At 44.7% G+C, this 25,870-nt stretch overlaps 1 pseudogene; it reads left to right on the top strand.

Moving 5' to 3' along the window:
- Positions 1–9,321: 9,321 nt before the first annotated feature.
- LOC139269114 (retinol dehydrogenase 8-like) lies at positions 9,322–24,870 on the top strand (annotated as a pseudogene).
- The last annotated feature ends 1,000 nt before the right edge of the window (positions 24,871–25,870 follow it).

A 25,870-nucleotide genomic window follows, 5' to 3' on the forward strand; every position in this document is an offset into this window, starting at 1 on the left:
GGGCGATAGCCTTCAGCCGGGCAATGCAGCACATTCATGTGTGCCAAAAGTTGGGCCCGCGATGAATGGGCGATAGCCTGCTTACATGGGCGATAGATGGGCAATAGATGGACGATCATGAGTGCTAAGCTTAAATAAAGGAGACTATTAAGGTATGAGGGCAGAGTTGGGTAAGGTGGATGGGGAAAATAGATTGAAGTGTAGGACTGTTCCCGAACAGTGGTGTACATTTAAGGAGATATTTCACAACTGTCAAGAAAAATATATTCCAGTGAAGAGGAAAGGGTGTAAGAGAAAAGATAGCCATCCATGGCTAACTAAAGAAATAATGGATGGTATCCAATTAAAAACAAGGGCATACAAAGTGGCCAAAAAAGTGGGAGGACAGAAGATTGGGAAGCTTTTAAAAGCCAGCAAAAAACGACGAAAAAAAATGATCAAGAAAGGGAAGATAGACTACGAAAGTAAACTAGCACAAAATATAAAAACAGATAGCAAGTGTTGTGTATCTGTAAAGCATGCACTCCCATGTTCCGCCACTAGGGAGCGCATCCCCTCAAGTCCCAAGGGATCCCAGCATTCTTTTGGAGCACTGTACATAAACTGACCCCTAAGGCCTATTACTCACTCTGGAGTATCTTGATAAAGACTGAGGTCACTGTTACTTTAATCTCCCTGTGTGCAGTCTCATCTGTGTTAGGAACACAACAACTGGCGACGAGTACATGAATCCAAAGCAAAGATGCAGCAAACTGTGGGCATCCTGGAGAAATTCTTGGAGGGTGAGGACTGGGAAGCCTATGTCGAATGGTTAAACCAGTACTTTGTAGCCAACAAGCTGGATGGAGAAGGAAGCGCTGCAAAAAGGAGAGCGGTCTTCCTCACGGTCTGCGGGGCACCGACCTACAGCCTCCTGAAGAATCTTCTGGCTCTGGTGAAACCCACAGATAAGTCGTATGAGGAGCTGTGTACACTGGTTCGGGAGCATCTTAACCCAAGGGAGAGCGTGCTGATGGCGAGGTATCGGTTCTATATGTACCAGCGATCTGAAGGTCAGGAAGTGACGAGCTATGTCGCCGAGCTAAGGCGACTTGCAGGACAATGTGAGTGTGATGGCTACCGGGAACAAATGCTCAGAGACTTTTTTGTACTGGGCATTGGCCACGAGACCATCCTCCGAAAACTTTTGACTGGAGAGACACCGACCCTCAGTAAGGCCATTGTGATAGCACAGGCGGTTTATGTCCACCAGTGATAACACCAAACAAATCTCTCAGCACAAAAATGCTAGCAATGTTCATAAATTAACTGGAACTGTGTTTGCGAGCAGAAATGTACAGGGCAGAACCCACGAGTCTGCAACTACCAGCAGGCCTCAGGTGACCCAGATGACTCAGAATCCACAACAAAGGATGAATGCAAGGCAATTCACACCTTGTTGGTGTTGTGGAGGCTTCCATTCGGCCCATTCATGCCGCTCTGCAAAACCTGCTTACCACCACGTGGCAGAAGAAGATCGGTCCATGATGGACCAAAGCAATTTTGAGCCTCAGAGAGAGGAGGCAGATGCTGAAGTACACAGGGTGCACACATTTTTGACGAAATGTCCACCTATAATGCTAAACGTAAAACTGAATGGCTTAGCCGTAGCCATGGAACTGGACACTGGCGCCAGCCAATCTATCATGAGTAAAAAGATGTTTGAGAGACTGTGGTGCAACAAGGCACTCAGACCAGCCCTGAGCCCCATCCACATGAAACTGAGAACATACACCAAAGAGCTTATCACTGTCCTGGGCAGCACCATGGTCAAGGTCACCTACGAGGGCACGGTGCACGAACTGCCACTCTGGATTGTCCCAGGCGATGGCCCCACAATGCTTGGAAGGAGCTGGCTGGGCAAAATCCGCTGGAACTGGGATGACATCTGAGCGCTATCACATGTCAATGAGGCCTCATGTACCCAGGTTCTTAACAAATTTCCTTCCCTTTTTGAGCCAGGCATTGGAAACTTTTCCGGGGCGAAGGTGCGGATCCACTTGGTCCCAGAGGCACGACTCATTCACCACAAGGCACGAGCTGTACCTTACATGATGAGGGAGAGAATGGAAATCGAGCTGGACAGGCTGCAACATGAGGGCATCATCTCACCAGTAGAATTCAGCGAGTGGGCCAGCCCGATTGTTCCAGTACTCAAAAGTGATGGCACGGTCAGGATTTGCGGCGATTATAAAGTAACTATTAATCGTTTCTCGCTACAGGACCATACCCAGTTCTCACCTTTACGCAATAACACATGTAGGGGCTCTAAGAAGGTGCTTAACCCCGGTAGGAAGTTACCAAAATAGTTGAGGAGTCCCAGGAACGACCGCAGCTCCATGATGTTCTGTGGCCTGGGCGCATTCCTGATAGCCTCTGTCTTGGCGTCTGTGAGCCGAATGCCATCTTTCCCCCCAAAACTCAATTTCAGTTGCCATGAAGACGTATTTCGACCTCTTCAGCCGCAGCCCTACGCGATCCAGTCGCTGGAGGACCTCCTCCAGGTTTTCAAAACCAAACTATCAAAACAAAATAGGCAATTATAATGGTTCTTGTTCAAACACAGAATATAAAGTTATTTCAAAAAATGCAAAACCAATGTATTAAAAAAAACTTATCTCGCTGCATGACTACTTTTCCATTCTACATAGTTGCATCTCAATCAGATTTAAGGCAGATGACCTATTTGCGACGCTGGCAGGAGACAAGACGTTCACCAAGCTCGACCTGACTTCGGCCTACATGACGCAGGAGCTGGAGGAGTCTTCGAAGGGCCTCACCTGCATCAACACGCACAAGGGACTGTTCATCTACAACAGATGCCCGTTTGGAATTCGGTCGGCTGCATCGATCTTCCAGAGAAATATGGAGAGCCTACTCAAGTCGGTACCACACACGGTGGTTTTTCAGGACGACATATTGGTCACGGGTCGGGACATCGCCGAGCACCTACAAAACCTGGAGGAGGTCCTCCAGCAACTGGATCGCGTAGGGCTGCGGCTGAAGAGGTCAAAATGCATCTTCATGGCAACAGAAGTGGAGTTTTTGGGGGGAAAGATCACGGCGGATGGCATTCGGCCCACAGACACCAAGACAGAGGCTATCAGGAATGCGCCCAGGCCACAGAACGTCACGGAGCTGCGGTCGTTCCTGGGACTCCTCAACTATTTTGGTAACATCCTACCGGGGTTAAGCACCCTCTTATAGCCCCTACATATGTTATTACGTAAAGGTGAGAACTGGGTATGAGGAAAAAACCAAGTAATTGCTTTTGAGAAAGCCAGAAATATTTTATGCTCCAACAAGCTGCTTGTATTGTATAACCTGTGTAAAAGACTTATGCTAGCATGTGATGTGTCGTCATACGGAGTCGGGTGTATATTACAACAAGCTAACGTTGCGGGAAAGTTGCAACCTGTCGCCTATGCTTCCAGGAGCTTGTCTAAGGCCGAGAGGGCCTACAGAATGATTGAGAAAGAGGCATTAGCGTGTGTGTTCGGGGTAAAGAAAATGCATCAGTACCTGTTTGGCCTCAAATTTGAGCTGTCCATTCAGGTAGACTGCCTGTTGTGGGGTAACCGCGAAGTGCTACCCAAAAAGGGCAGGGAGACGTTCATCTCGGATCTCCACAGCACACACCCGGGTAGAGGAATGATGAAAGCGATAGCCAGATCCCACGTGTGGTGGCCCGGTATCGACTCTGACTTAGAGTCCTGTGTACGGCAATGCAGTGTATGTGCTCAGTTGAGCAACGCGCCCAGAAAGGCACCACTAAGTTTGTGGTCCTGGCCCTCCAGACCATGGTCGAGGTTCCATGTCGACTATGCGGGCCCATTTCTCAGTAAAACGTTCCTGGTGGTGGTGGATGCTTTTTCAAAATGAATTGAATGTGAAATAATGTCGGGAAGCACCGCTGCTGTCACCATTGAAAGCCTGAGCGCCGTGTTTGCCATCCACGGCCTGCAGTGACAACGGGCCATGTTTCACCAGTGCCGAATTTAAAAGAATTCATGACCCGCAATGGGATCAAACATGTCACCTCGGCCCCGTTTAAACCAGCCTCCAATGGGCAGGCAGAGCGGGCAGTACAAACAATAAAACAGAGCCTCAAACGTGTCACGTAAGGCTCACTCCAAACCCGCCTGTCCCGAGTACTGCTCAGCTACCGCACAAGACCCCATTCGCTCACAGGGGTGCTCCCGGCTAAGCTATTCATGAAAAGGACACTTAAAACACAGACTCTCGCTGGTTCACCCCAACCTGCATGATCAGGTAGAGAGCAGGCGGCAGCAACAAAATGCAAACGATGGTCGCCTGTGTCACGGGAAATTGATCGGAATGACCCTGTGCATGTGCTAAACTATGGACATGGTCCCAAGTGGATCGCGGGCACGGTGATAGTTAAAGAAGGGAGTAGGGTGTTTGTAGTCAAACTAGACAATGGACAAATTTGCAGAAAGCACCTGGACCAAACGAGGCTGCAGTTCACAGACTGCCCTGAACAACCCACAGCAGACACCACCTTTTTCGAGCCCACAACACACACCCAAAGGATCAACGACACCACGCCGGACCAAGAAATTGAACCCATCACGCCCAAGAGCCCAGCAAGGCCAGGCTCACCCAGCAGTGCTGCAGGGCCAACAACACGCCAGCCCAGCGAGGGCACAGCCAACACACCAGAACAGACATTTGTACCGAGGCAGTCCACCAGGGAAAGAAAGGCTACCGAACACCTCACCTTGTAAATAGTTTTCACTTTGACTTTGGGGGGGGGAAGTGATGTTGTGTATCTGTAAAGCATGCACTCCCATGTTCTGCCACCAGGGAGCGCATCCCCTGAAGTCCCAAGGGATCCCAGCATCCTTTGGGAGCACTGTATATAAGCCGGCCCCTAAGGCCTGTTCCTCACTCTGGAGTGTCTTGATAAAGACTGAGGTCACTGTTACTTTAACCTCCCTGTGTGCAGTCTCATCTGTGTTAGGAACACAACAGCAAGAGTTTCTATAGGTATATAACAAGAAAAAGATTGGCGAAAGTAAATGTTGGTCCCTTAGAGGACGTGACCGGGGAATTAGTAATGGGGAACATGGAGATGGCAGAAACTCTGAACAAATATTTTGTATCAGTCTTTACAGTAGAGGACACGAACAATATTCCAACAGTGGATAGCCAAAGGGCTATAGGGGAGGAGGAACTTAATATAATCACAATCACTAAGGAGATGGTACTCAGTAAAATAATGGGCCTAAAGGCAGCTAAATCCCCTGAACCTGATGGCTTGCATCCTAGGGTCTTAAGAGAAGTAGCAGTAGGGATTGTGGATACATTGGTTGTAATTTAATAAAATTCCCTGGATTCTGTGGAGGTCCCAGTAGATTGGAAAACTGCAAATGTAATGCCCCTATTTTAAAAAGGAGGCAGACAAAAAGCAGGAAACTATAGACCAGTTAGCCTAACATCTGTGGTTGGGAAAATGTTGGAGTTCATTATTAAAGAAGCAGTAGCAGGACATTTGGAAAAGCAAAATTCGGTCAGGCAGAGTCAGCATGGATTTGTGAAGGATAAGGCATGTTTGACAAATTTGCTGGAGTTCTTTGAGGATGTAACAAACGGTGGATAAAGGGGAACCAGTGGATGTGGTGTATTTGGACTTCCAGATGGCATTTGACAAGGTGCCACATAAAGGGTTACTGCACAAGTTAAAAGTTCACGGGGTTGGGGGTAATATATTAGCATGGATGGAGGATTGGCTAACTAACAGAAAACAGAGAGTTGGGATAAATGGTTCATTCTCTGGTTGGCAACCAGTAACTAGTGGGGTAGAGCAGGGATCAGTGCTGGGACCCCAACTATTTACAATCTATATAAACGACTTTGAAGAAGGGACTGAGTGTAACATAGCTAAGTTTGCTGACGATACAAGAATGTAGACAGGCTAAGTGAGTGGGCAAAAATTTGGCAGATGGAGTATAATGTTGGAAAGTGTGAGGTCATGCACCTTGGCAGAAATAATCAAAGAGCAAGTTATTATTTAAATGGAGAAAGAATGCAAAGTGCCGCAGTACAGCGGGACCTGGAGGTACTTGTGCATGAAACACAAAAGGATAGTATGCAGGTACAGCAAGTGATCAGGAAGGCCAATGGTATCTGGCCTTTATTGCAAAGGGGATGGAATATAAAAGCAGGGAAGTCTTGCTACAGCTATATAAGGTATTGGTGAGGCCACACCTGGAATACTGCGTGCAGTTTTGGTTTCCATATTTACGAAAGGATATACTTGCTTTGGAGGCAGTTCAGAGAAGGTTCACTAGGTTGATTCCGGAGATGAGGGGGTTGACTTATGAGGAAAGATTGAGTAGGTTGGGCCTCTACTCATTGGAATTCAGAAGAATGAGAGGTGATTTTATCGAAACGTACAAGATTATGAGGGGGCTTGACAAGTTGGATGCAGAGTGGATGTTTCCACTGATGGGGGAGACTAGAACTAGAGGGCATGATCTTAGAATAAAGGGGCCACCCATTTAAAACTGAGATGAGAAGAAATTTCTTCTCTCAGAGAATTGTAAATCTGTGGAATTCGCTGCCTCAGAGAGCTGTGGAAGCTGGGACATTGAATAAATTTAAGACAGAAAAAGCCAGTTTCTTAAACGATAAGGGGATAAGGGGATAAGGGGTTATGGGGAGCGGGTGGGGAAGTGGAGCTGAGTCCATGATCAGATCAGCCATGATCTTATTAAATGGCGGGGCAGGCTCGAGGGGCTGTTTGGCCTACTCCTGTTCCTATTTCTTATGTTCTTTTGTTCTTATGAAAGTCTCGCCCTATGTCTAAACCATGGCAAGAACCTATACAAGGACAAAATTTTGCCTTTAAACATTTGCATTACAAAAAATCTCCTGTAACAGGACATTGGACATTGGCTGCTGTTTAAACTATGGTGAATACAATAGGTGAATGTGTAGCTGCCAGTGTTACTACCCACATCCTAATGTTTCTGAATCTAAATAAAGAACAAATATGTTGTATCAATCTTTACAGTAGAGGCCACTAACAATATTGCAACAGTGGAAAGCCAAGGGGCTATTGGGGGGAGGAACTAAACACAATCACAATCACTAAGGAGGTGGTACTCAGTAAGATAACGGGACTAAAGGCAGATAAATCCCCTGGACCTGATGGCTTGCATCCTAGGGTCTTAACAGAAGTAGTGGCAGAGATTGTGGATACATTCGTTGTAATTTACCAAAATTCCCTGGTCTGGGGAGGTCCCAGCAGATTGGAACACTACAAATGTAATGCCCCTATTTTAAAAAGGAGGCAGACAAAAAGCAGGAAACTATAGACCTGTTAGCCTAACATCTGTGGTTGGGAAAATGTTGGAGTTCATTATTAAAGAAGCAGTAGCAGAACATTTGGAAAAGCAAAATTTGGTCAGGCAGAGTCAGTGTGGATTTATGAAGGGGAAGTCATGTTTGACAAATTTGCTGGAGTTCTTTGACGATGTAACGAACAGGGTGGATAAAGGAGAACCAGTGGATGTAGTGTATTTGGACTTCCGAAGGCATTTGACAAGGTGCCACATAAAAGGTTACTGCACAAGATAAAAGTTCACGGGGTTGGGGATAATATATTAGCATAGACAGAGGATTGGCTAACTAACAGAAAACAGAGAGTCTGGATAAATGGTTCATTCTCTGGTTGGCAACCAGTAACTAGTGGGGTGCCGCAGAGATCAGTGCTGGGACACCAACTATTTACAATCTATATTGACAACTTGGAAGAAGGGACTGAGTTTAACGTAGCCAAGTTTGCTGACCGATACAAAGATGGGAGGAAAAGCAATATGTGAGGAGGACACAAAAAATCTGCAAAAGGACATAGACAGGCTAAGTGAATGGGCAAAAATTTGGCAGATGGAGTATAATGTTGGAAAGTGTGAGGTCATGCACTTTGGCAGAAAAAAAATCAAAGAGCAAGTTATTATTTAAATGGAGAAAGATTGCAAAGTGCCGCAGTACAGTGGGACCTGGGGGTACTTGTGCATGAAACACAAAAGGATAGTATGCAGGTACAGCAAGTGATCAGGAAGGCCAATGGTATCTTTGCCTTTATTGCAAAGGGAATGGAGTATAAAAGCAGGGAAGTCTTGCTACAACAATATAAGATATTGGTGAGGCCACACCTGGAATACTGCGTGCAGTTTTGGTTTCCATATTTACGAAAGGATATACTTGCTTTGGAGGCAGTTCAGAGAAGGTTCACTAGGTTGATTCCAGGGATGAGGGGTTGACTTATGAGGAAAGGTTGAGTAGGTTGGGCCTCTACTCATTGGAATTCAGAAGAATGAGAGGTGATCTTATCAAAATGTATAAGATTATGAGGGGGTTTGACAAGGTGGATGCAGAGAGAATGTTTCCACGGATGGGGGAGACTAGAACTAGAGGGCATGATCTTAGAATAAGGGGCCGCCCATTTAAAACAGAGATGAGGAGAAATTTCTTCTCTCAGAAGGTTGCAAATCTGTGGAATTCGCTGCCTCAGAGAGCTGTGGAAGCTGGGACATTGAATAAATTTAAGACGGAAATAGACAGTTACTTAAACGATAAGGGAATAAGGGGTTATGGGGAGTGGGCGGGGAAGTGGAGCTGAGTCCATGATCAGATCAGCCATGATCTTATTGAATAGCAGGCTCAAGGGGCCCTTTGGCCTACTCCTGTTCCTATGTCTTATGTTCTTATGTTCTTATGTAACATGATAACAAAAATAAATTAATATTCGTTGACATTCGGACCCATCACGTCCAGCTCATCAGTTTCAGAAGCCCCTGGGAATGCACAGGTCAGTCGGCATCTGAAAGAGGAAGGGAGGCTAACCTTTCTGGTAGAACAGTTTTCTCTGACATACATACATTGCACTAATTCATCTACACCTCTTAACTCTATTTGAATATTCAAATAATACGCTTGCAAATTTTTGATTTTGGGAAACAACATACATCTTATTGGTTAGCTGAATGGGATCCCAAGTCAGCAGGACAAAGACTTGTGTGTACATGTTGTGTTATCAAAAAAAAATTGTTCTATTTATTATATAGCATGTTGTAACATACTTACATTGTCAAAGCTTTCCTGTGCTGGCCATCTGTTTATTAGAGATTATCTCATCATAGAGATGTGAACTTCGGTAAGTGCTGAGTCGGTCTTGCTGTAGATAAATGAGTGCTGGGCTATCTCAAAGCTAAATAATTTCTTTTCACTTGAGCAAGTACCACAACTCGCAGAATGGCTCAAAAAACCGTCTTGATCATGAGCTGCTCCTCTGGGACCGGTTTGGCCATAGCGAATAAGCTGGCCAAGGATGATAAAAAAAGGTTTATGGGTGAGTTTCAAACACAAAAGGCTTGTTCCTCAGAAAGATTGGGACAGGGCCATGAACAGGAAGGTAGGGATAAGGAGAGAAACAAAATGATTTAAAAACATTAACCTGAACAGTGATAGGGAGAATGAAAGAAAAAGATTGGAATGCATGAATGCATAGGACAGAGAGTAATAGAGATAGGGTAGTGGAAAGAATAGGGAAGGATGGCGAGGAATAGAAATAAGGATAGAGAGAGGGACAAGAAAAAGGACAGAATGGAATACGAGCAGGGAGCAGGACAGGGTTAGGGAAGGGAAAAACATGAACAAGAATAGGAAGGAGAGGAAAGATAAGGACAGGTTTATAGGGGAGACAAAGAGGAACAGAGATAAAGTGAAAACGAAGGATGAATAGGGAAAAGAACAGAGATCGAGGGAGAGACGAATGAAGGTGACCAGGGATTGAGTGAGGAAGGAGGAAGAGGCATTTTATTGCAACATGAAAGCTCTGAAGCATCTGAATAACACCTTGTTAATACATAGGATATACAGCACAGAAATAGGCCATTCAGCCCAACCAGTCCATGCCGGTGTTTATGCTCCACTCGAGCCTCCTCCCGTCTTTCCTCATCTAAATCTTTCAGCATAGTCCTCTATTCCCTTCTCCCTCATATGCTTGTCTAGCCTCCCCTTAAATGTATCTTGCTCTGTTGTATTTGTAAATCTATATTTAAGTTAAAGTACAACATTAATAATAATATAAGAGACTGCTGCCATTGAAACCGATTTACATTTTATGTGGTAATGTAAGAGAATAATCCAAAAAGGACACTGATCTGGTTCTAATAATTGTAAATATGTAAATCTCTAATCATGACCAATTTATATAGATTTATTGACATGAATGTAAACTGAGACTGTCAATTCAATTTGCAAATGAGGTCAGGGGGGAATGATTACAGAAATGGTGTATTTCTGAGACATAGGCAGCCTTTATAAGAAGCCATATTGTTCAATCTTTCAATGTTAAAAAATACCAAATATACTGGAAATGTTCTGGTGATTGAGCTTCTTAGAACTTTGTCTAATGAGGAAGCTGTGATCATATTGTATTTCTGAGCATATTGCTTTTTGCGATTTCATTTGTAGTCTATGCCACCATGAGGTCCTGCTGGCAATGCACTGGGCAAAACACTGGAGATTAAGCAGCTGGGTGTTTGCAGCGAAGATTCAATCCAGGGCTATATCAACAGTATCCCCAACAGGAAAATCGATATACTCGATAAGAAAATCCAGCATAAAAAATCATTTTGATGGGGTTTGATAGGATAGACTTAGAGAAGATGTTTCCACTTGTGGGAGAGACCAAAATAGGACTCAGAAATATAAGATAATCACTAATAAACCCAATAAAGATTTCAGAAGAAACTTCTTTACTCAGAGAGTGGTTAGAATGTGGAACTCCCTAACACATGGAGTTGTTGAGGCGAATAGAATAGATGCATTTAAGGGGAAGCAAAAACAGTGCATAAGGGAGAAAGGAATAATGTGTTATGCTCATAGGGTTAGATGAGTAGGGTGGGAGGAGGCTCGTGTGGAGCATGAACACTGGCATAGACCTGTTGGGCCGTATGGTCTGTTTCTGTGCTGTATGTAATTCTATGTATTTTATTCAAGTGACTAGACAGACGTAGAGAATGAGAGGTAAAAACAGAAAATGCTGGAAATACTCAGCAGGTCAGGCAGCATCTGCGGAGAGAGAAACAGAGTTAATGTTTCAGGTCAATGCCCTTTCATAGAGAATGAGAAATCGAGAGACTGGCAGACAAAAGAAAAAAAAGACAACAACTTGCATTTATATAATACCTTTAATGTAGTAAATGCTCAGAGACACTTCACAGGGGAAATGGATGAAGAATCAGTCGGAAAGCAATTAGGGGAGGTGATTGAAGGCATGGCTGAAGAGGCGGCTTTTGGAGTTGGAGAAGAAGTAGCAAGGTTTAGGAATGTATTCCAGAGTATAATGTTGAGATGGCTGAAGGGTCTGCACTGCTGCTGGAATGGAGAGCAAGATCACACAAAAGGGGAGCGTTAGAAAAGCAGAGGGTGCAAAGTGGAGTTAGGACTGGGGATGGTTGCAGAGATAGGGTGGATCAAGACCATGGGGAGATTTAAATGAGAATGAAGATTTTGAATTCAGTGTAGGTTGGTAGAAATGGACAGTCATAATGGAATACAAGGTTTGAGCTTGGCTTAGGATCCAAGAGGACACGAAGGTTATGCACTGTTGGGTTCAAATTTGTGCAACAGCTAAGGTGGGGGATGGAATTATGGGGTTAGATTGTGACATTTCTGGTGGGAGCTGAACAGAATGACCAGTCTTGGTAATGTTAAGTTGGAGAAAATTCTGGTTTGTCCACAACTTGATGTTGGACAAGAAGTTGAACTTCACAGAGGTGACCATGGAGTCAACAGCGATAATGACAGAGCAGTGGAGCTGGGTGTCATCAGTGTACTTGTGAAAGCTGACTCCATAGCTACGAATTAGGTTGCTGAAGCTCAGCATGTGAATGAAGAATAGGAAGGTTGCTGAGGACAGAATTTTGGTGCCAGTCCTGACGTGGCTGTGCAAGGATAGTAGGAGAAGCCATTACATGAGATCCGCTGGTTACATTGAGACAGGTAGGGGTGGAAACATGTGAGGGCAGTAGAGGAGGATGGAGTGGTCAATCTCATGAGGCTATACGCTACTTGTCCCTCTAAGAAATTGGATGCGGACAAAAATATATAATGCATCATGTTTTCAGTTACAAAGCATGCCAGTGACTTTGAATAATATACTTGCATTTATATACTGCCTTTCACGGCCACAGGAAGTCCCAAAGCGCTTTACAACCAATGAAGTAATCTTGAAGTGTAGTCACTGTTGTAATATAGGGTGGTCTTGGGTACTGTGGGCAGAAAATGGATTGAAAGATTTCAAACAGTGAGTGATAAGAGAGGTACATGGAGAGCTTGGCATCTGAGGATTTTAGCGAGATAAGGGAGGTTACAGATGGAGGCTCTGAATTTTCACGGGATTCTCCGAATCTTCACCGTAACCTCATGGCAAATCGACAGAAACCTGCAGAAATGCCATAAATGACCATTTTTAGTCATTTCCACCATTTCTCTGGCTGTTTGGCGAAACTCCCGCCGGAGAACCCCCACAGAAATTCCAGCAGGGATATCAAATAGAAAGGAGGAAGGGTAGACATTTTAAGAGGGGGGGGGGGGGGCAGGTAATGATGACAGGTTTGAAGAAAAGTAGAGCAATACCTGTGCAAAAGGCAGCCATTTTGAATGCCAATGAGCAATAGGCCAAGAAATTAGAGAGAAAGGGAAATAGTGAGTGAATGGGTGTATGGAATCATCACGGCTTACTGTCAGTATCTCTAAATAACTCGTTACAATTATGGAGCTGATGTGAGTGGGATGTATTAAACTGTGCCAGCATACGCCGGCTACAGGGAATGCTGCTCTGGTTTTATCCAAAACTCAGATCACTACTGCACATTGCAGCAGGTATCACAAGTGTCAAGTGAGTAGCAGGGCTCCACGTTTCAGAGGAAACCAGAATGCCCAGTGTGCACTTCCCCTTTCACCTGTCTTTGTACGTAATAAAACTACTTGTCAGCTCTCGTCCTTTGCACCAACGGATTTCAGACTCACTCCCAGTAAGCAGATAGGACAATATGAATAGGACAATGTGAATTGATTTCTGGACACCAAACTGTTACGCCAGACCAAACACAACAAAAATGTAGCATCTGAGCTATGTCGGAACAGGAGTAGGCCATTCAGCCCCTCGAGTCTGTTCTGCCGTCATTCAATTCGATCATGGCTAAACTGTGCCTTAACTCCATTTACCTGCCTTGGTTCCTTATCCCTTAATATCCTTACCGAACAAAAATCTAACAACACAAAAACAAATGACTGCGGATGCTGGAATCTGAAATAAAAGCAGAAAATTCTGGAAATCTCGGCGGGTCAGGCAGCATCTGTGAAGAGAAGCAGAGTTAAAGTTTTGGGTCTGTGACCTTGCTTCAGAACTGGCGAATGTTTGAAATGAACAAATTCTTAAGGGGCACTGAAAGGGGGAGGGGAGTAAAGAACAAAAGGGAAGATCTGTGATAGGGTGGAAGACAGGAGAGATTTGAGAGACGAAAGGGATGATGGGCCGACTTGAGATGGTAATAGCAGAAGTTAGAAAAAGATTCGTTTAGATAGGGTGTGAATGGCAGGATAATTATCAGCTGCCATGGGAAACACAGAGAGAAAAAATACATCAGAGCAAAAATCTATCAAACTCAATTCTGAAATCTTCAATTGACCTAGCCTCAACTGCTGTTTGGAGACCAGAACTTCAGATTTCCACCACCCTTTGTGTGAAGAAGTGCTTCCTGACATCACCCCTGAACAGCTTAGCTCTAATTTTAACGTTGTTTTGGTGTCCACCCCACCAGAGGAAATAGTTTCTCTCCATCCACCCTATAAAATCCTTTAATCATCTTCAGAATCTCAGTTTGATCATTGCTTAATCTTCTATAATCAAGGGAATACAAGCCCAGTCTATAACCTGTCCACATCATTTAACTCTTTTAGCCCTGATATCATTCTGGATCATTTTCAGTAAATGTGACGCAAGCAAAGTGCAATAAGATTCAACTGCTCTAATTATATGGCACTACTGGTATAAACGCAGCACAACAATTCTAGAATAAAGTTAACACTGATAACTTTAAAACTGATAACTTGATCACATATCCCACAGTGGACAAAATACTGGATAGTAATTTCAGTAATAAAGTTCCTTTCAATAAATATGTGGAAATTTTGCGATTATTTAAGAAAGACATGAAGGTATTATTAACAAAAAGAAATGCCTGGAGTAAACAAAGCCATAGTTTGCAGCTGGATGGTAAAGCTATGTGGGTTGTAACCATTGATCCAGTAATAAATCAGTTTTGATACATTTATTGTGGGTAGTTTAGATTACAACGTGCAATCACTTTCAGGAAATACCCAAAATATTGGCAACTGAACATTTTAAAGAGAAATTATCTATGAATTCATTCCAACTAATCCTAATTCTAAAACAAAACTGCAATTTTCATCAGCCTGATGCTAATTCAAAACTAGTCTACTATTGTTAGTAATCCTAATCCTAACCCTAAAATAAATCCATTATTCCTGTTAATCATTATCGCTAGTCCTTGCCGCTCGGACGAAAGTCCCTTCAAGGCCCAGTTGAGCAAAAGAATAATTTATTTTCTGAATCTTTGGCTCCCACTGGAGAAGGTAATTGATTCCCACTGGGATAGATAACCTTATTCTAGTAAGGGGATTCAAGCTAGCTCTCAACTCCACTTCAACATACCCTCTCGACATAGGAACCCACATTCCTTCATTGGAATTCAATGGTGCAGTTTAAAATGGCAAACAGTGGACAACTATCAACCACCTCAGAACTGGTCATGGTAGATGCTGCCACCTTCTCCATAGATGGAGGATTAAAGCATCCCCATCTTGCGACTGTGGAGCTCCTAATCAGACCCTGGATCACATCATTGAGCACTGCCCTCAGAGGAAATTTGAAGGCAGCCTACAAGATATCCATGCTGTTACACTGGAAGCTTTGGCCTGGATATCCAACTTGGATATTGACGTTTGATTTGTTTTGCTACTACATTCGAAAGAAGACGGCAGAATTGCAGCAGAACTGGATTCCAGCCAAGATTACAGACCCCTGGGCAGAAAGCAGACATGCCAAACCAGGAATTTATGAGGCTGTAGAGAACATCCTTGATGGCCAAGTGGGTAAATGCACCGCTGGGTGTATTAATAAACCATGGAGTTCAGAAGGTGTCTGCTCTGATCATTTACTTGTGTTGAGTTAGCGGATTTCAGTTGGGACTGCTCCAATTCCCAAGGCTAGGGCGGAGGAAAAAAAAAATTCAGAATTCCTATCCAGTCCTGTTATAAGTGAATGTGTAGACATTGAGTGAGGACATAATTGGGCTTGGTTTTATAGCCTGTTGGCACTCATTATTTCGATGTAAACATGAAAATGGTCACTTAGGTAAAATGCTGGAGCACTCCTTGCACCAGTGAGCATCTTTAAGAAAGAAAGTCTTGCATTTATATAGCACCTTTCATGATCTCAGGATGTCCCAAAGTGCTTTGCAGCCAATTGAAGTACTTTTGAAATGTAGTCACTGTTGTAATGTAGGAAATGCAGCAGCCAATTTGCGCATAGCAAGGTCCCACAAACAGCCTTGTGATAATGATCAGATAATCTGTTTTTTTAGTGATGTAGGTTGAGGGATAAACATTTGGCCAGGACACCAGGGAGAACTCCACTGCTCTTTGGATAGTGGCATGGGATATCTTACATCCATCTGAAGGGGCAGACAGGGCCTCGGTTTAATGTTTCTGCCGAAATATGGCACCTCCGATATTGCAGCACTCCCTCAGTACTACACAGGAGTGTGAGGCTAGATTGTGTGCACAAGTCTCTGGAGTTTGGCTTGAACCCATAACCTCTGACTCAGAGAACATAAGAACATAAGAATTAGAAGCAAGAGTAGACCATATGGACCCTTGAGCCAGATCCGCCATTCAATAGGATCATGGCTGATCTTCGATGTCAATTCCACTTTCCTGCCCGATTCCCATATCCCTCGATTCCCCTAGAGTTCAAATATCTATCTATCTCAATGACTCAGCATCCACAGCCCTTTGGGGTAGAGAATTCCAAAGATTCACAACCCCCGAGTAAAGAAATTTGCATCATCTCAGTCTTAAAAGTCCGACCCCTTATCTTGAGACCATGCCTCCCTACTTCTAGACTCTCCAGCCAGGGGAAACAATCTCAGCATTTTTTCTACCAATCCCTTTCAGAATCTTATCCGTTTCAATGAGATCACCTTTCATTCTTCTAAATTCCAGAAAGTTTAGACCCAATCTACTCAATCTCTCCTCATAGGACAACCCTCTCATTCCAGGAATCAATCGAGTGAACCTTCATTGCACCACTTCTAAAGCAAGTATGTCCTTCCTTAGATAAGGAGATCAAAACTGTACACAGTACTCCAGGTGTGGTCTCACCAAAGCCCTGTACAATTGTAGTAAGACTTCCTTACACTTGTACTCCAATCCTCTAGCAATAAATGCTAACATGCCATTTACCTTCCTAATTTCTGCTGTACCTGCATGCTAACTCTAACTTTCCTGTATGAGGATACCTAAATCTCTCTGAATACCAACATTTAATAGTTTCTCACCATTTAAAAATTATTCTGTTTTCTTATTCTTCTTACCATTTCCCCACATTATACTCCCTCTGTGACCTTATTGCCCACTCACTTAACCTGTCTATATCCCTCTGAGGCGAATGTGCTAACACCTGAGCCACGGCTATCAAAGAAAGCAAAGGGAAGAAAGTTACCTGTAAAATATACAAATATATGCAAGGCAATGCTAATATTTAATGGTTTTATGAAAACCAGCAATCTAGAAGTAAATCTGTGACTTTAATTAATGACTTAGTAAAGTAGGTAGTTGTTTTGGAGAAGGGATAGGAAGACTGACAGCATGATGTCTAGGCTGGAAAATCAGATTACACTGCCCCTCAAGAATTAATTTGCTCACCCTATAGTGTTACTGTAAAATGAAAGGGTTTACAAGTCAGTGAAGTAAGATTGGAGTGTTAGTTTGTTGAAGAAAATCTCCTAGTGCTGGTTTTGCAAGGAGATTTGGGCTTTGTAAATACATTAATGTATAGATAGTCTACTCAGCTTTATAAACTTATTTGTTTTGCAAAGTTAAAAATGAAAAATGATGATAAGCTGGGTAATTGTGTAAATCTGTGTGCATTATCTGTTCCAGTTAGCAATGCTGGAATGGGGATGATTGAACCCATTGAATGCCAAACCTTGGAGATGAAGATTGTCATGGATACCAATTTCTTTGGACTTGTTAGGCTCCTTAAAGAAGTCCTTGCAGACATGAAGAGGAAGAAGAAGGGTCACATTGTGGTGATTAGTAGTGTGATGGGCATTCAGGGTATGATTTACACTAAAAGTCTTCTTACGATATCGTTATTTAAAAGTGTAGATGATTAACATTCTTGTAAAGCTCACGTTTGATTTGTATAATCTGTGAATCAATTTCTCTTTCTTGTGCCATGAGGTGCTATTTATCACAGTAAATTCCAATTATTTGGTTATTCCTTTCATTTTCAGGTATATTATTCAATGACATCTACGCAGCATCGAAATTTGCGGTGGAAGGATTTTGTGAAAGTTTAGCTATTCAGGCAATAAAATTCAAATTGAAGTAGGTAAGAATTTTGCTCACTTTGGCAAGAGTTGATTTTTGAGTGTGACAGTTCTTGTTACACTCTGATTTAAATGATCCACGTTGAGATGTATCCGTTATTGCATTATATTAGGTAGTGTATATATTCAGTGCTTAATATAGTAAAGACTTATACTTTATAATGTCTACCATGAACATTACTTTAATAATTCTGGTGCATTCCATCCATCTTATCTGTCAGTTGTATAAACATATCAACCCTGAAAACCTGCAACCACACTTTGCCAGCGTAAGTGCAGTGGAGTGGGCATCACTGACATCAGCTCCTGACCCCACTGAAACATCCCTATTTCGGTGAGCACACACGCCAGTATAGGCACATCTTGGTGCTTGCTAGAGAACGGGGGTGGATTGTGGGGAATGGGATTGTTGTGCCAAATGGCTACTTGTGAGGGCCACTGATGGAACGCCTCCATGAGAGCACACACTGCAGACAATCAGCCTCCTCTTTGTGATGTCCCATTTGGAACTCTGCCTGATAGCCTCTCAGGGTGTTCTCGGTAAGAGCTCTGGCCTGAAGACCCTGAAATCCTACTGCTAGTCTCGCCTCTTCCATGTGTGGGGCAGATGGAAGTTCCACCTGCCCCTGGCCCCATTGGAAACTTCAAGCACATCCTCTTGTGGGTGGAGATGCGCTGTTTTCAGGTCTTAGCCAATTCCCTACCCCCACGGGCCTCTAGCCCCTGACACTAAACTAACACCCCTGAGGAAATTCAAGGCCATCATGTCAACTGAAATGTTTTTATCCTTTCCAGCCAATTTTCCCCCTTACCTGACCGTGTTGACTCCTGGCTGAGGTATGGTTGCACAGGTGTCCAGGAACCTGCCCAAGTGGCCACTGTTCATGTCTGAGTTTTGACTGTAAGCAGACTATTTGATTGGATGACCAACCTCCGCATCCTTACAAACTGCTGCTTGCTTTTGTCCTCAGAGAACTTGTCTCTTACACAATGTTTCAGTTCTCAGGTAGGTGATCTCATAGGAACATAGGAACAGGAGTAGGCCATTCAACCCCTCGAGCATGTTCCGCTGTTCAGTTAGATCATGGCTGATCTGTATCTTAACTCCATCCACCGGCTTTGGTTCTGTAACCCTCAATACCCTTAACTAACAAAAATATATCAATCTCAACAAAAATAACAATAATTTGCTTTTATATAGCACCTTTAATGTAGTAAAATATCCCAAGATGCTTCACAGGAGCGTTATCAAACAAAATTTGACAACGAGCTACATAAGAAGATATTAAGACAGGTGACAAAAAAGTTAGTCAAACAGGTGGGCTTTAAGGAGCATCTTAAAGGAGAAAAGAGCGGTAGAGAGTTTTAGGGAAGGAATTCCAGAGCTTAGGGCCTTGGCAGCTGAAGCATAGAATCATAGAATGTTACAACATGAAAGAATGCCATTCAGCCCATCGAGCCCGTGCCGGCTGGATGCCAATGGTGGAGCGATTAAAATCTGGGAGATGCAAGAGGCTAGAATTGGAAGAGCGCAGAGATTTCCAAGGCTTGTAGGGCTGGAGAAGGTTACAGAGATAGGAAGTAGTGAGCAATGTTCCCCCTAATTTTTTCGAGCTGCACGGTTCCTTTAAGGGACCGTGCGGCCCATTCACAATTTTGCGTATAAGCTCTAAACTTAACATTGGAAAAGCCGGTCCTGGGCTGTGTGGGACCGACAGACAGCTGCGCACCTTCGCAGCTTAGAGGGAACGTTGGCAGTGAGGCCACGGAGGGATATGAAAACAAGGATGAGAATTTTAAAATTGAGGCATTGCTAGACCGGGAGCCAACATAGGTCAGCGAGCACAGGGGTTATGGGTGAACAGAACTTGATGCAGGTTCAACATGTCATCAGGGAACAGTGCATAGTGTGGGAGCGAAAGCCCGTATCATGAGAGAATCATGAGAGCAGATCCAGAGTGCTAAAATGTACACCCTTGTGGCAAGCTGAAAATCAATGTCAATAGATTGTTTTTGAAATGCAGTCGGTGTTGTTATGTAGGCAAGTGTGGCATCCAATTTACACACAGCAACGTTCTGCAAATAGGAAATTCAAGATAATCTGGTTTTGGTGGTGTTCGTCGAAGGAGCAATGTTGGCTCGCACAGTGTGAGAACTCACTTGCTTTTCTTTGTCTTGTGTCCAATTGGGCAGCCAAATGGGGCCTTGGCCTTACATCTCATCTGATACCGCATGCCCTCAGTATTGCACTGACGTGTCAGCTAGATTATGTGTTCTAGTCCATGGTGGGGTTTGAACTTTCTTACTGAGGTGAGAATGATAACAACTGAATTTAAACAGGTATTATCAGGCTAAACAGATTAAAATTATTCTGCCATATTTTTCCTGTTGGGTCTGTGGTGGTAAAACCATTTGCAACACAACACAGTGTTTTACAGGAAACACATTTTTGCAGCATTTTCACACAAGGGTTGTTCAAAACAAGTGCCTTTTTTAACCTTAAAAATGTTATATTACTGTTCCACTTAGAACATAACAGGTTATTATCAAGAACTTTATTTAGAATTTGATTTCAAAGAGTACGCTGATCTAGCTAGAATGCTAAAAGGTAACAAAGGTAAAATAATTATAGAAAAAAATGAAGGCCTCATCTAGCTGTCCAAAACTTATTTACATAAACGTAAAGGCTTTCATCAATAACCTCTCCTTTTTATCTGACAGCATTACTCTGATTGACCTGTGGTCACTGAATTTGAAAAGAAAGTTTATGAAGAAGGAGTGAAAATAGATTTGTCTGCAGCAGGCCAGGAAATGAGCAGTATGTTCACAAACATTTACCTGCGCAACTATAAGGAAATATTCTCAAGCCTGGGACAAAGTGCAGAAGTAATATAATAAAACAAACACTTTATTGAGGCTTATAGTGCAGCTCAATAAAAAATGAAACCAGAAAGATGGAACTATACCCGGAAGGAATGGGTTAAATTTTAATCTGAAGCTTAACTCTCGTGTCCTTGACTTTGACAAAACATTAGTCATTTTTTTATTCATTCACGGGCAAGGCCAGAATCTTTGGCCCATTCCTAGTTGCCCTTGAGAAGGCGGTGGTCCCTCTTGAACCGCTGCAGTCGGTGTAATCAAGGTACTCCAACAGTGCAGTTAGGTCCTTCATCGCCGCTGGGTCAAAATCCCGGAACTCCCTCCCTAACAACACTGTGAGACTAGCTTCACCACACGGATTGCAGTGGTTCAAGCAAGCGGCTCACCGCCACCTTTTCAAGGTGAATTAAGGATGGGCAATAAATGCTGGCCTTGCCAGCAACGCTCACATCCCATGAACGAATTAAAAAATTATTTAACCGACTGCAATTTTAAATTGCAGGCAGCAAAGACAACCGCCTGAAGTTTCTCTTTAAATATGCAGATCAGGCCCCAGTGACATCATTGGGGCTCGATCTGTGATTTTAACCCGAAGCCTGAGCGGGGCAGCCTTGCCAGGCTAAACCTGCCAAGGATAGCATCCAGAAGAGGCCGAATAAGTTCAGTTATTTCTTCCTAAGTTTCCTTGTGGGCCTGGAAGAGCAGGAGTTCTCCACCGGGGCCTGCAGGTAAATCTCGGGTCTCCCCTGCTCTTGGGCCTCCCCTGTGCCCGTACCGTGCCCCTCCGCCCGCCCCCCACCGGGATTTCCCCCACCTATCTATTTACCTTCATGGCAGAGACCGCAGTTCCCTCTGGTCCCCGACAGCTGCCTCCGACCGGCACAATTGTAACAGAGGGGCAGCTCCTTCACGCACACCGTTAAAATCAGCCGAGCCTGCTTGCGGCCTCTCTCAGAGGGACACACAGCTCGCTGTGGTGCGTTCCCGCCCCAGAGTAAAAATTGAGATCACTACGGGGAGGCTGGGAGAGCACGGGGTGGGGGGGTGGGGGGGCGGGGGGGGGAGTGCAATAGTGTGGGGAAAGCACTAGTTAAAAATTAATTCTTACAATTTCTAACTCATTTTGTGACTAGTTTTGAACGTTTATCTCTTCTCTTTTATTGAACAGCACATAATGAAGATCATTCTCTCAGCCAACTCACCATTCTGTCATCAGACAAATGTTCTTTACACCCCCATGACAACCTTGAAGCATGCAGATCAAAATGGAGATCTTCCCATTAACACCTTCTACAAAATGGTCTTCCATCATGACAAAGTCTTCCACACTGTTATGTATTGTCCAGGTACATTAAATGTATGGGCACAATGGTGCGCCACAGAGGACGCTGTGGTGGGAGACCTGAAAGTACCTGCAAGACAGAGTATAAAAGACTGCCCACCACACCTGAGAGGCACTCTGGAGTTACACAATAAAGGACTACGGTCACAGCAGTTACTATAACACCAGACTGTGTGGAGTCAGTGATTTGAGTGCTACATACATCAAATTGGCGACGAGGACACGGACGAGCTTCAATCTGGGCTCGCTAAAGGATTTTAAAGTGGGTAATGATTGGGAGGCCTTTACGGAAAGGCTCGAGTACTACTTTATAGCAAACGACCTGACGGAGGACACGAACGCACTGAGAGAGAAGCGTAAGGTGACATTGCTGTCCAGTTGTGGCGATGAGGTTTACTGTCTCGTCAGGGATTTGCTGGCACCCGCGAACACCAAGGACAAGTCATATGAGGAGCTGATTGAACTCATTCGTGACCAACTGAAACCGAAGGAGAGCATCCTCACGGCCAGGTACAAATTCTCCCACCATTCGTGGGATTTTGGCACACTCCTTGACGAGACGTTTTTGTTATGGGGATTGGCCATGAGGGTCTCCTTCACAAGCTGCTATCCACTGAACCTACAGTCACCCTGAAGCAAGCCATCACCATCAGCCGGGCATTTATGACATCGACTTGCAGCACCAAGCAGATGATCCCCCACACAGTCTCGAACCCGGCAGGCACTGTCCACAGGATAGCGCCTGTCATGGACAAAACTGCAGAACGTGGCTCTGCCCAGGGCAGAGAGCACGGACCTCGGGGTCCTGGAACTCAGAGTCCGCCGAGGGGGGTTAATCGAGTAGCACCATGCTGACGCTACGGAGGAAGCCATGGGGCTCACCGGTGCAGGTTTGCGGAGTATACATGCAATACCTGCCACACAAAAGGCCACCTTCAGCGTATGTGCAAAAAGAACCTGACTCACCGTGTGGCTGAGGAGATGGTAGATGATCCACCATCCAGGAGGAGCAGGCAGAATAAGATGAGGTGTTTGGACTGTATACCTGTACTGACGATTCGGCCCCAGTGGTTTTGGAAGTCAAGATTAACGGAGTCCCAGTGAATATGGAAGTGAACACTGGATCGGATCAGTTGCTGATGAGTCAGAGAACTTTTGATAAACTGTGGATCAACCCAGCTGCACGACCCAAGCTGGTCCCGGTCACAGCGAAGCTGCGTACCTACACCAAGGAACTGATACCTGTTCTTGGCAGAACGGATGTGCAGGTACCTCACGGGGGCGAGACGCACGGTTTACCTTTGTGGATCATTGCAGGCGATGGGCCGACACTACTCGGCAGGAGGTGGATGGGGAAGGTCCATGGGAGCTGGGAAGGCTTCATTCCTCCACAGACCGCTGTCCCCTGGGTTCCCAAAGAGCAGCGCCGACCGAGCTGGAGGAGAAAGAAGGGCTTCGACGGGCTGCTCCTGCATGCACCGTCGGCCCGCAGGCAGAGGCCGGCTCTGGAGGATGCGCCGGTGTGGGGGCCGGTGCGTTGTGGCTCCCGGGTGCGGTCGAAGTGTGGTGGGTCCCGAGAGAGAGTCGAGAGTGAACCGGTAGGCAGCAGCAGGCTAGAGTTCAGCAGGGAAACCAACCTTGCAAAAGGGTCTGGAGAAGGAAAGCTGTTCATCTAAATCTCGACACAGATGAGCAGGCCCTGGAAGAAGTGCTCTCCAGGTACGAGCAGATCTCCAAGGTGCGAGTGATCAAGGACACCCAAGCATCCCGCAGTTTCGGCTTCAGCACAAATGTTCTTGGCCGTTTTTTTTGCTGACACCTAATCCTTCTTTAAACTCAACCCCATCCACAACTGCATGAAGAGAGTAACATGTCATGCCAGAAGCCTCTGAATTCTCCACTTCTTGGAAATGCAGACGGCATCCTCTGCGCTTGCAAAACAGATGTAGAGCAGAAACGGGATTCACATTTTTCTTCTCAAACTCCCTCAGCTGTGCAGTCAAGCCACTCACATCCTCAATTGGTTCAGTAATTGCAGGAAGCTCCTCCTCAACAAAATGAGCATCTAACCTATGCCTTTTCTGTACCATTTCTTCAGGCACGTTACGTCTCTTTTGGCTTGGAACCTCCTTTTCTGTAATCGGCTACAACTGTTGGCGGAGTTGTTTCTAGATAAAGGGGCGCAGCGAGCTCAAGATGGTGGCGAGCCTCGTGGCAGTAGAAGTCTGCAGAGAAAGGCAAGCAGGGCAACTAAAATGGCAGCGCCCAGTGGAAGCCTCATGGGAACAACAAGATGGCGTCTTAAAAGGGAAATGTACCCGGGAGTCTTAAAAGGACCTTACACTGTTGGCGGTCCGCACAAAGAGACTTTTGTAAGGCAAGAGCGAGTCTAAATGAATTATGTGATTTGTATGATGACGTGATTTAAGACAGGAGTTAATATTTTGATGCTGAAATGATTACTGTGTTTAAAATGATGGGTGATTTACGAAAAGAGTTAATACCACGAGGTACAAGTAAAAGGGTTAATGGATCTGTGACTAACATGACTAATGGACTAATGCGATTTCCGATTTTATGTGATTCATGTAATGGTTCAGCGGCAGCAGATGAGCCGCAAAGGTGACTACTTTCTGAGAACAGAGGCAACTAGTTGCGATACCCTGTCTCAGCGCAGCCCATTACCTCGGGCAAAAAGGGGCAGTATGCTGCCACCGTACCTCACCCAGTGGAGCTGTGATTAAATAACTGTTCAGTCTACCTGCAACTTTTGTTATAATTCTTCAATGCATCAATATGTACATCCCCCTCAATTTTATTAAATTGCTGAGGTGGAGAAGCACAAAGAGTTTTAATCTAGGAAACTCCTAGATTAGGCAGTAACGACTAGTCTTATTTACCCTAACTCTGGAATAGCAAGTAGTCTAAGCTGACCATATGTCCCCATTTTCCAGGAACAGTCCCCAGATTAGGTGTTGTGTTCCTGGGGCAAACAATGTCCCCGGAAGAGTCTCCGGTTCAGAAAATTCGTCCCGTATAGAGGCTTTGTTTCTTTAAGCACAAATGTATAGAAACCCCAGGGGTAAATTCTTAGTTTGAGCTCAGGAACAGATTCCAGGAGTTGGTTGAACAGAGATGATGATGGCGGCCCCGTCTTCCCACAATGCAGCGCGGGGGAGAAAAGGTCCATCGATAGCGCAGGCTGCACTGCACTGCGGGGGATTGAGTCACCTGACCCCTTGTTTCGGCCAATAGTGACTGGAACCTTTAAAATGCACGGCAGAAGCCGAGGGCGCAGTGAGAGTTGGTGGATGAGTGGATTTACTTTACCACAGATCAGCATGGTGCATCGTGTTTTCTTTACTAAATAAAGCAATCTCTAAATTCTCCCACCGGGAAGAGGTTTCTGAAACCTTTCACAACTTACATGGAAAATCTCAGTCTGTTTTGAACAAATTTAAAATTAAGTAATTAAACCCGGAGTAGAAATTCGCCCCCACTGGAAACCTGATGCACGTACCGTTTTGTAAGTGTTTTTACCATCACATCAGACGGTAAAAATGGATCACCATTTTCAGCTCTTTGGCAATTTTTTTGGAGCGGACCAGAAGTTGGTCATAATGAGGGCAGAAAGTACTCTAGAGGGGAGGAAGTGGGGCAAAACGGAGTCTCCGCCGCTGTCAGTTAGCGGCATAGTGGTGCTGACATCAGTATACATGTGCTTCACCACGTTTCTCCCCTCATTTAAAGGGGAGAAAAGCAATGATTATTTAGGCTTAGCCACAGGGCCAACAGGGATGGTTTTGGCCAGGCCAGCGGCCTGGCAACCAAGAAGGGGCACCAGACTGCCTGTTGGCGGCCCAGCTGAAAC

This window comes from Pristiophorus japonicus, chromosome 8, assembly GCF_044704955.1.
Source record: "Pristiophorus japonicus isolate sPriJap1 chromosome 8, sPriJap1.hap1, whole genome shotgun sequence".
NCBI classification, from domain to species: domain Eukaryota; kingdom Metazoa; phylum Chordata; class Chondrichthyes; family Pristiophoridae; genus Pristiophorus; species Pristiophorus japonicus.